This window comes from Hypanus sabinus, chromosome 1, assembly GCF_030144855.1.
Source record: "Hypanus sabinus isolate sHypSab1 chromosome 1, sHypSab1.hap1, whole genome shotgun sequence".
NCBI lineage: Eukaryota > Metazoa > Chordata > Chondrichthyes > Myliobatiformes > Dasyatidae > Hypanus > Hypanus sabinus.
Genome location: NC_082706.1, coordinates 201,288,758 through 201,301,016, shown reverse-complemented (window position 1 = coordinate 201,301,016; position 12,259 = coordinate 201,288,758). Strand labels below are relative to the sequence as shown.

Below are 12,259 nucleotides of genomic sequence, written 5' to 3'. Positions count from 1 at the left end.
TACCCTAACCGATCAGGAAGTGATCAGTTTTCGCTTTAAGTATACCCACTAACTTTGCCTCCACCACAGTCAGTGGCAGAGCAGACGACAGATTCACTACTGATGATCCGCTTGTTTGTTTTTACTGTCCTCTGTAGGATCCTGCGAAGCCTTGCAGTTCCGTAGCACGCAGACAGGACACCCTTGATGGTGCTCCTGTCAAGAAAGTTGTAAGAGTGGGGACATGGAGCCTTTTAGCTCCCTCTGATGTCCCTCCTCTCCCCCTTTCTCCGATGGTTCATTGCCATCTCATATCACGTTCCTTCTTCTTCAGCCCTTTACCTCTTCTACCTATCATTTCCTAGCTTCTCATCTCATACCCCCTCAACCCACCCACTCACCTTCCTCTTCACCTGGTTTCACTTGCCAGCTTGAACCCCTTCCTCTTCCTCTTCCCCTTCCCATCCCATCAGCTTCTTATTCTAGTGTCTTTGTTTCCAGTCCTAATGAAGACTCTTGGCCCGAAACGTCGACTGTTTATTCCTCTGCATACCTGACATGCTGAGTTCCTCCAGCATTTTGTGTGTGTTGCTCTGAATTTGCAGCATCTGCAGAACCTCATGTGTTTCTGATGAAAATTCATGAATCCAAAATGCAAACAAGTGAGATTTAAACTAAATCCTTGGGCTTGGATGTGGGGGCAGACAATTACAAAGAAAGCATGGCAGAGTGTGTACTTCCATAGGAGTTTGCGTAGATTCTGTGTGATATCTAAAACTTTGAGAAACTTCTATAGGTGCGTAATGGAAGGCATATCAGTCTGGTGTGGAACATAAATGTCCCTGAGTGGAAAATCCTACAAAAAGGATACATCAAGAATAAAGCCCACCCCACCACTGTGCACATCTACACAAAACGTCATGGCGGGAAAGTGGCCTCCATCATCAGGGACCCCCATCACCCAGGTCATGCTCTCTTCTTGCTGCTGTCATCAGGAAGAAGGTACAGGAACCTTAGGGTCACATCACCAGGTTCAGGAACAGTTACTGTCCTTGAACCAGAATGGATAGCTTCATTCACACTGCCACTGAACTGTTCCCACAGCCTATGGACTTGCTTTCATCTCAGTATGGGTTCAGTCATGGCAGTGTCTCTACTTCTCTAGATGTTATCCTCTTTCCAAGCTGTCTTTTCCATTCAGGTCCCACCTACCCTAGAAGAGGGTGCAATGATCCTCAGATCTGAAGCCTTCCTCCTGCACCATCTCCTTAGTCACGTGGTAAGCAGTATGATTTTCCTGTTTATGTCCTCAAGGGCATGTGGCATGGTTAGCAACCCTGCTTATTTTCCAGTTGCAATTCCTCTTTCCATCCCCAATCCAACATGTTGGTCCATGGCCTCCTCTACTGCCACGATGAGGCAACTCTCAGACCAGAGGAGCAACACCTCATATTCCCCAGTCCTGACTACTGAGTCCTGACGAAGGGTCTCAGCCCGAAACGTTGACTGCTCATTTCAACGGATGCTGCCTGACCTGCTGAGTTCATCCAGCTCGTTTGAACATGTTCACCTCATATTCCCTCTAGGTAGCCTCCAGTCTGATGGCATGTACGTCAATTTCTCTAACTTCTAAACGGATAATGAATCAATGAACTATACCTCACTATTTTTCCTGTCTTTTTTGTTTAATTATTATATATACTTCTTACATACAACTTTGCCCGGGCCTGCACCCTGGAAACCTTCAAAGGCACAAATCCATGGTCTCACGAGACTAACGGATAACTATATATACTTCTTATTGTAATTTATAGTAGTATTTTATTACGTATTGCAATGTACTGCTGCTGCAAAGCAACACATTTCACCACATTGCTATTAAATCTGATTTTGATTCTGTCCACATTGCTAATAAATCTGATTTTGATTCTGTCCACATTGCTAATAAATCTGATTTTGATTCTGTAGACTGGAGCTGGTCCAAGGTAGGTGTACTTATCTGAAAGAGGGTGAAGATCATTGTACAGAGTATTAGAAACAAGAGAACTCCAGATCACCATAATGTTGTATCCAAAACCATGATTGAAGATGAGCCAATGAAAAGGTATTGGAAGATTGGTTACATAGCAGTAGGCAGCTGCCAATCCCAGGGGATGATGGGTTTGCGCCTCTGGTGGACTGTGTCCTCTCCAGGGTGCAAGCCTGGGCGGGAAGATTTGAAGAACCGGCTGTTGCCCAAGCAACGGGTTCCCACTCTCCACGTCACTGATGTAGTCCAAGGGGAGGGCAAGCGCTGATACAGTTTGGCACCAGTGTCATCGCAGAGGTTGCCAGAGTGAAGTTGTAAACAACATCAAACTGCCTTAGGGACCCCGGCTCCGGTTTACTCCTGAAGCCTTTCCCATGGGTGGGCGTGGCTCCAAGGCAGCGGAGGTTGAAAATCAGAGTTTTCTTTCTCCTAGGCGGCTGACATCCAAATCTGATGAGCCCCACCTGCTCGAAGCAACCAGTTTTGTGCTGCCAGTGGTCTGCCTTTGCCCCTTCTCTTGTCAGTGGAAACAGCTCTGTCGGGCCTAGTAGCTAAGCCACATGTGAAGGCCAAGAGTTGGACTTGGTTGTCAGAGGCAGGTAGAGATGCATGACATTTGGAACACTTTGTAGGTAATGGGAGCTTATTCACACTACCCTCCCTGGCTATAACAACCTTAGGAACCTTGATTGCATAATTCACATTATATTAATGATAGATTCATTGCATGTAAAATTGTTACATCTTACACTTATGACTGGATGGCTAAGCATGGCTCCAATATTAAATGTAAGTTTGTTGAGACATCAGTATCATAGGCTGAATCAAAGGCTGTGATGAGTCAGCATGTGGGAGAGAGATTGAAAACCTGGCTGAGTTGCAACAGAGCCTCTCACTCAACATCAGCAAGATCAAGAAGCTGATTACTGACTTCAGCAGGGGGAAACTAGCAGTCCATGAGCCAGTCCTCATCGAGGATTCATGGGTGGACAGGAACAGTAACTTTAAATTATTTCAGAGGACATGTCCTGGGCCCAACTTGTAAGTGCAATTAAGAAGAAAGCATGGCAGTGTCTCTACTTCTTTAGATGTTTAGATGACCTTCCAGTTCAGGTGCAAACCTTCTTTCCTGTCCAAGTCCCACCTACTCTGGAAGAGAGCCTAATGATCCAAAAATCTGAAGTCCTCCTTCCTGCACCATGTCTTTAGACACATGGTAAACTGTATGATCTTTCTATTTCTGTACTCACTGGCACGTGGCATGGTAGCAATCCTGAGATTACAACCCTGGAGATCCTGTCCTTTAACTTAGAAGCTAGCTCCCTCAACTCACTTTGTAGAACCTCCTGACCCTGAAATTGGTATCAATGTGGACTTCAACGTCTGGCTGCTCATCCTCCCACTACAATACTATTCTTCAATAGTGAAGTGAACAGAACCACAGAAAATACTCCAGCTGTGATCTAACTGGTCTTTGATATGGTTCCAGTATTGTCTACCTGCTCATATATTCCAATAAAAGCAAGCTTACAAGGTGCTCTTTTATCCACCTTATCTACTTGACTTCTGAACCTGAATCCCAAGAAACTGCTTTACTTCTACGCGTTTTGTTAATACTGCCATGCCTTGCCTTGTTTACTCTCCCTAAACACATTATCTGACTTTCCTTTGGATTGAAATCCATTTACCCTCTATTCATTAACATTCCCATTGACTCTTCACTTTGTTTTCTGCATCAGAGACACTTTTAATCAAAGTTCAATGTACATTTATTATCCAAGGATGTATACCTTATACAACCTTGAGATTTGTCTCCTTACAGCCAGTCACTAAACAAAGAAACCCAAAAGAACCCATTAAGACAAAAGACTGTTATATAGAAACATAGAAAGATAGAAAATAGGTGCAGGAGTAGGCCATTCAGCCCTTCAAGCCTGCACCACCATTCAGTATGATCATGGCTGATCATCCAACTCAGAACCCTGTACCTGCTTTCTCTCCATACCCCCCGATCCCTTTAGCCACAAGGGCCATATCTAACTTCCTCTTAAATATAGCCAATGAACCGGCCTCAACTGTTTCCTGTGGCAGAGAATTCCACAGGTTCACCACTCTCTGTGTGAAGAAGTTTTTCCTCATCTCGGTCCTAAAAGGCTTCCCTTTATCCTTAAACACCCAATGTGCAGAGAAGAAATAACTCTTGGTGTAGGTCAGTGGGAGTAGGCAGCGTAAATAGTTTGGCTCTGACTAGATGGGTTAGAGGGACTGTTTCTGTGTGTGACTCTAAACTGTCCAAGCGATCGAAGTAAGCAAATAGCATTCAGAACTAAAGTTCACAAAAGTGAACGTGGAGAAATCCATTCGTTGCAGATCACAGCCTCTGCTTAGAGCAGAGACAGAAAAACTTGCGGAGCTGTGATCCGATTTCAGTCTAATTTGCATTTTCACTTAGCTCCCTATCTAAATGAAAGACTCAGGTAGACATAGTTAAAGGCTTTTACTGACTGGCTGACCATATGGGAATTTTTCAAATAATTTGCTAATGTCAGCCGTTAAAAGCTATCATTGTGGTTTTAGTAATTGAAGATCCAGTACACTGTTTTGCACTGACTGGGGAAGCACTGCAATCTTGGTGTCTCAGCAATGAAACTGAAGCTCAAAGTAACTTTCATTGAGCGATTTAAATTGCTACTTTGAGCCTTCTCATCTCCCTGAATCATCTTGATTGTTTTTATACACTGGATCTAAGGCTATGTCCACACTACGCCGGATAAATCCGTAACCGAAGCTTTTTCTCTTCGTTTTTACCCTCCGTTCACACTAAAACGGCATTTTGTCCCCCGAAACCAGAGCTTTTCAGAAACGCTTTCCAGGGTGGGTATTTCTGAAAATGCTGCTCAGGCAGATCAGTGTGGATGGGGTAGCCGGAGACTTCTGAAAATGCTATCAGACGGCAGCACACTATTTCATTGTTTTCTTGAACGCAACCTAACAATTTCAGAACAGACGGCAACGACACTGAAGCCAGAAGAGTTAGAAATGTACTCACCAAATACTTTGACACATAACTTGCTGAATAAATAAGTATACTCACTTTGCCCTGTTTTCTGTCCTTGCTCGTGTGAAGGTGGTTCACCTATTTATGCAAGTACTTCTCTGACAATAGATGTGAAACAACCTAATGTAACATTGCATGAAAATACAAGATAACACTGATGCAGACATGTTTTACACATTTAACAAGGGGCTTTATTAATGGAACAGAGTTAGTCAGTTTTTCAATGTTCGTCGTCAGCCAGATCAAACAGTCTGTGAAATCCCTGTCGGTTGCCTCCATATGTTTCAGTATTTGTTTTTTTTAACTTCTAAATCTTCCTGCGCGAGAGCCAACAGCTGCCCGTCATTTAAGTTTTTCTAGTCTGTAACCGAACAAACACACACCATCTTTCACAGCGAGATTCAACACCAAACATGTTGCTTGTTTTCGGTAGATGTGTCCTGCGCATGCGCAGTAGGAGTAGCTTCAACGAAATCTCCGTTTCAATGTGGATAGAGATATTTTTAAAAACGCATAGTGTGGACGCCAATCGTTTTTACGTGAAACCGGCGTTTTCAAAATTATCCGGCCTAGTGTGGATCTAGCCTAAGTCACTTCAACCAACTACAGTCAGGACAAGGATGGGATAGAAGCAAGTCATTCTCAACATCCTTACAGACAGCCCATCACCATCTGTAAGGAGATTGTGTGTTCTCCCCGTGACCTTGTGGGTTTCCTCTGGATGCTCCAATTTCCTCCCACCGTCCAAACTGGTTAGTAGGTCAATTTCATTAGAGCTTTGACAAGGTGCCACACACGAGGCTGCTTAGCAAGTTACGAGCCCATGTTATTATAGGAAAGATTCTAGCTTGGATAAAGCAAAGGTTGATTGGCAGAAAGCAAAGAGCGAGAATAAAGGGAGCCTTTTCTGACAGGCTGCCAATGACTAGTGGTGTTCCACAGGAGTCTGTGTTGGGATCGATTCTTTTTACATTATATGTCAATGTTTTGGATGATGAAATTGATGGATTTGTTACAAAGTTTACAAAGATAGGTGGAGGGGTTAGTAGCTTTGAGGAACTAGAGAGGCTACAAAAGGGCTTAGACGGATTAAGAGATTGGACAAAGAAGTGGCAGATGGAATACAGTGTCGGGAAGTGTTCGGTCATGAACTTTGGTAGAAGAAATAAAAGCATAGACTGTCTTCCAAATGGAGAGAAAATTTAAAAATCTGAGGTGCAAAATGACTTGGGACTCCTTGTGCAGGATTCCCTAAATATTAATTTGCAGGTTGAGTCTGTGGTGAAGAAGGCAAATGTGATGTTAGCATTCACTTGAAGAGGACTGGATTATAAAAGCAAGGATGTAATGTTGAGACTTTATAAAACACTGGTGATGCCTCACTTGGAATACTGTGAGCAGTTTATTAGAAAGGATGAGCTGACTCTAGAGAGGGTTCAAAGGAGGCTCACGAAAATGATTCCAGGATTGAATGGCTTGTCATATGAAGAGTGACTGATGGGTCTGGGTCTGTATCGACTAGAATCCAGAAGAATGAGGGGCGACCTCATTGAAACATTTGAATGGTGAAAGGCCTGAAGTGAGCAGAGAGGACGTTTCCTATGGCAGGAGAGTCGTGGACCAAAGGACACAGCCTCAAATAGAAGGACATCCTTTTAGAATGGAGATGAGGAGGAATTTCTTTAGCCAGAGAGTGGTGAATCTGTGGAATTCATTGCCCCAGGCAGCTGTGGAGACCAAGCATTTATGTATATTTAAGGCAGAGGTTGATAGATACTTAATTAGTCAGAGCATGAAAGGATATGGGGAGAAGGCAGGAGATTGGACTGAGAGGAAATTTGGATCAGCCATAATGTAATGGCGGAGCAGACTCAATGGGCCAAATGGGCTAATTCTGCTCCTATATCTTATGTTCTTTTGATCTTGATTGGTCATTATAAATTGTCCTATGATTAGGCAAGGGTTAAATTTGTGGTTGCTATGCGTGTCGCTTGAAGTGCTGGAAGGAAGGGCCTGTTCCACATAGTGAAGTATAAATAATTCTAACTCCCATCCCTTTTCCGACACGTCAGTCCAAGGTGTCCTTGTGTACCAAGATGAGGTCACCATCTGGGTGGAGGGGCAACACTTTATATTGTGTTTGGGTAGCTTCCAACTTGATAGCATGAACATCGATTTCTCCTTTGAGTATATTTTTCCTCCCACTCCCTTCTTCTATTCTCCTCTCTGGTCTTTTACCTCATCTCATCTGTCTACCACTTCCATTTCTCTGATAGCCTACACACCTCTGCTATCAGATTCCTTCCTTTCCAGCCCTTTACCTTTCCCACTCACTCGGTTTCACCCATCACCTGCAGCCAGCTTCTTCACCGCCAGCCCGCCTTTTGATTCTGTCATCTTTCATCAGGAATTTGAGGAGATTTGATTTATCATCTAAAACACTTGAGAACTTTTACGAGTGTACCTTGAAGCGCATTCTAACTGACTGCATCACTGTCTGTTGTTGGGGGCTGTGGTTGGGGGTGACGGCTAGAGCACAAGATCGAACTAAGTTGCAGAAACTTGTAAAATTAGACATCTCCATCATGGGTATCAGTATCGGTAGTATCAAAGAAATCTTAAAGGAATGGTGACTCAGGAAGATAACATCCAACATTAAGGACCCCCACCACCCAGAACCTGCCCTCGCCACTCTGCTACCATCAGGAAGAGGGTACTGAAGCCAGAAGACACACTCTCAGCGATTCAGGAATGGCTTCTTCCTCTCTGCCATCTGATTTCTAAATAGACATTGAACCCCTAGGCAGTACCTCACTTCTTTTTTATTCCTGTTTTTGCATTCCTGCATTACTTAATTTAACTTAATTATTTAATAGACATACAGTGTGTGCATGTGTGTATATATATATATACTTAATGTAACTCAATTTTTTTTATTTACCATACATTTCATTGGACTGGTGCTGTGAAGTTAAATTTTGCAACATACGTGTGTAATATTAAATCTGATTCTGACTCATGTCCTCCCCCTTCCTTTCCAGTCCTGATGAAGGGTCTCAGCCTGAAACGCTTTTCTATAGATGCTGCCTGCCCTTTTGAGTTTCTCCAGCATTTTGTGTGTGTTACTCTGGATTTCCAGCATCTGTAGACTTTCTCATGTTTTATAAATAAATGAAGGACTGCATAAGAAGTTATTCCATGCAATTCAATATGTTTACATGTGGTTACTACAAATGAAACTTTACTCTTTTGGTGGAATATAATTCTGTCAGAAACTTAATTCTGACCAGATAGCCTCTTGACCGAATCCTCTAGAAGGGTAGGGCACTGGTAGAAGAAAGGGGTCTGGAAACGCAGGTCCATAATTCATTTGAAGTGGCATCACGGCTTGATTGGGTCGCAAAGAAAGCTTTTGAAAGAAAGGCACAATGGCCTTCATAAATCAAAGTACTGAGTACAGGAAATGGGATGTCACGTTGAAGTTGTATCAGACATTGGTGAGGCTCCACTTGGATTATCGTGTGTAATTGTGGTCACCTACCTACAGGAAAGATGTAAGTAAGTTTGAAGGAGTACAGAGAAAATTTACAAGGATGTTGCTGGGTCTGGAGGACCTGAGTTATATGGAAAGATTGAATAAGTTACAACTTTATTCTTTGGAATGTAGAAGATTGAGAGGAGTTTTGATAGAGGTATACAAAATTATGCCAGGTATAGGTGGGTAGATGCAGGCTTTTTCCATTGAGGTTGGGTGGGACTGCACCAGAGGTCAAGGGTGAAAGGTGAAATGTTTAAGAGGGACATGAGGGAAACCGTCTTCACTCAGAGGGTCATGAGAGTGTGAAATGAGCAGCCAGTGCAAGTGAAACAAGAAGTAACAAGCAAGATAGAGAACAGAGAATCAGTTGATGCTGTGTACCTGGATTTTCAGTAGGGCTTTGACAAGGTAACACCCATGAGGCTGCTTAACAAGCTCTTTATGGAGTCCATGGCATTACAGGAAGGATACCAGCATGGATAAAGCAGTGGCTGATTAGCAGGAGGCAAAGTGTGGGAATAAAGGGAGCCTTTTCTGACTGACTGCCAATGACTAGTTGTGTTTCTAAGGAGTCTGTGTTGGGACCAATTTATTTTATGTTATATATCAATGATTTGGATGATGGAATTGAGGGCACTGTTGCAAATTTTGCAGATAGTTTGAAGATAGGTGGAGGTGCAGTCGTGTTGTGAAAGTAGAGATGCTACAGTAGGATTTAGACAGATTAGGAGAATGGGCAAAGAAGTGGCAGATGGAATGCAGTCTCCAGAAGTTTATGGTCATGCACATTGGCAGAAGAAATGAAAGGGTTGACTATTTTCTAAATAGAGAGAAAATACAAAAAACTGAGATGCCAAGGGACTTGGGAGTCCTTGTGCAGGATTTCCTAAAGGTTAATTTACAGGTTGAATCTGTGGTGAGGAAGGCAAATGCAATGTTAGCATTCATTTCAAGAAGACTAGAATATCAAAGCAAGAACATAATGTTGAGACTCTAGCGTTGTGCTACACGCAGTGCTGAAATAACGACACGTAGTCGGTGAGCTGCATTTGCAAAAGAGGTTTATTCAAACTTTGCAGCCTCGCTTTAAAGCCTTCCTGTTCCTGCCCTCTCCGGGCGTATTCACAGTCCCGTCCCGCGCGCGGGGTTTTCCCCTTGCTGGTGAATCAGGCTTGGCGCCCACTTTGGGACCAGCCTCAATACTGGCGCACGCCGCTTTGTGAGCCGGTTCAAGTGCGCAGGGGAGTGGGTCGCCACATAACCCCCCCCCCCCCAGAACTGGCGATACACCCCCCAATGTCCTCAGTCTGGGTCGGACTCTGTTTGGGAGGTCTGCCTCTGTGCCGCGGTGCCTGAATCTCCTTCAGCTGCGCCAAGTCCACATGGGCCGGTTTGAGTCGGTCCACTGTGAAAACCTCCTCTTTCCCCCCAATGTCCAGCACGAAAGTGGACCCATTGTTTCTGATCACCGTAAACGGCCCCTTGTAGGGCCACTGTAGTGGTGCCCAATGTCTGCCCCGTCATACAAAAACAACCTTACAGTTTTGCAGGTCTTTGGGTACGCAGGTCGGGCTCTGTCCATGCTATGAAGTAGGTATGGGGGCCAGGTTACTGAGCCTCTCACGTAGTTTGCCCAGGACTGCTGCGGGTTCTTCCTCTTGCCCCCTTGGGGCTGGTATGAACTCTCCTGGATCGGCTAAGGGTGCACCATACACCAACTTGGCCGACGAGGTGTGCAGATCCTCTTTGGACGCCGTGCAGATTCCGAGCAGAACCCAGGGAAGCTCGTCCACCCAGTTAGGCCCTTTGAGGTGGGCCATGAGAGCTGACTTCAGGTGACGGTGGAAACGCTCCACTAGCCCGTTCGACTGTGGGTGGTAGGCAGTTGTGTGGTGCAGCTGAGTCCCCAAAAGGCTGGCCATAGCTGACCACAGGCTGGAGGTGAACTGGGCACCTCTGTCGGAGGTAATGTGGGCCGGTACACCAAAGTGAGATATCCAGGTGGTGATCAGGGCCCGGGCGCAAGATTCGGAGGAGGTGTTGGTGAGCGGGACCGCCTCTGGCCATCTTGTGAACTGGTCCACGATAGTCAGGAGGTGCCACGCAGGGGGCCCATGATAGCCACATGAATGTGGACAAAATGCCGGCAGGTGGGGTGGAACTGCTGTGGTGGGGCTTTGGTGTGCCGCTGCACCTTGGCTGTTTGGCAGTGCATGCACGTTTTGGCCTATTCACTGACCTGCTTGCAGAGTCCGTGCCAAATGAACCTGCTGGCTACCATCCAGACGGTTGACCTGATGGAGGGGTGCGCTAAGTTGTGAATGGAGTTGAAAACACGGCGCTGCCAGGCTGCCGGGACGATGAGGCGGGGTTGGCCGGTGGTGACGTCACAGAGTAGGGTCCTCTCACCTGGGCCTACGTGGAGGTCCTGGAGCTGCAAACCGGAGACTGCAGTCCTGTAACTAGGGATCTCCTCGTCTGCTTGCTACGTCTCCGCCAGTGCTTCATAGTCTACCCCCTGGGACAGGGCTTGGATGTTAGGGCGCGAGAGGGCGTCTGCCATGACATTGTCCTTTCCCGAGACATGCTGGACATCTGTCATGTATTCAGAGATGTAGGACAGATGTCGCTGCTGGCGGGACGACCAGGGGTTGGACGCTTTCGTGAACACAAAGGTAAGCGGTTTGTGGTCCGTGAACGCAGTGAAGGGCCTACCTTCTAAGAAGTACCTGAAATGCCATATCGCCAGGTATAGCACCAACAGTTCCCAGTTGAAAGCACTGTATTTGAGCTCGGGTGGTCGCAGATGTTTGCTGAAAAACGCCAGCAAACGCCAGCGACCCTCGATGAGTTGTTCCAGCACTCCACTGACTGCCGTGTTAGATGCGTCCATTGTGAGGGCGGTAGGGACGTCCGTTCTGGGGTGCACTAGCATCGCGGTGTTTGCTAAGGCTTCTTTCGTTTAATGAAAGTGGCGGCGGACTACTCGTCCCAGGTAACGTCCTTGCCCTTACCTGACATCAGGGTGAACAGGGGGCGCATGATTCGGGCTGCTGAAGGGAGGAAGCAGTGATAGAAATTTACCATACCCACGAATTCCTGAAGGCCTTTGATTGTGTTGGGTCGGGGGAAATGGCGGACTGTGTCTACCTTGGCGGGCAGAGGGGTTGCCCCGTCTTTAGTAATCTTGTGGCCCAGGAAGTCAATGGTGTCGAGCCTGAACTGGCATTTGGCCGGGTTGATTGTCAGTCCGTATTCATTCAGTCGGGCGTAGAGTTGACAGAGGTGGGACAGATGCTCCTGACGACTGCTGCTGGCTATGAGGATGTCGTCCAAATAGATGAAAGCGAAGTCCAGGTTGCGTCCCACCGTGTCCATTAACCGCTGAAACGTGTGTGCAGCATTCTTTAGGCCGAACGGCATGTGGAGGAACTCGAAAAGGCCGAATGGGGTGATGAATGTCGTTTTGGGGACGTCATCCTGATGCATTGGGATTTGATGGTATCCCCGGACGAGGTCTACCTTGGAGAAGATCCGTGCCCCGTGCAGGTTTGCTGCAAAGTCTTGAATGTGCAGCACAGGGTAGTGGTCTGGTGTTGTAGCCTCGTTCACCCTGCGGAAGTCACCGCATGGTCTCCAGCCCCCTGTTGCTTTG

General features: G+C 46.0%; 1 protein-coding gene across 2 annotated transcripts in view; it reads right to left on the bottom strand.

The window, feature by feature from the left end:
• LOC132385208 (collectin-10-like) overlaps window positions 1-12,259 on the bottom strand; it is a 133,323-nt gene that overhangs the window by 102,764 nt on the left and 18,300 nt on the right. The gene's annotated exons all lie outside the window — the stretch shown is intronic.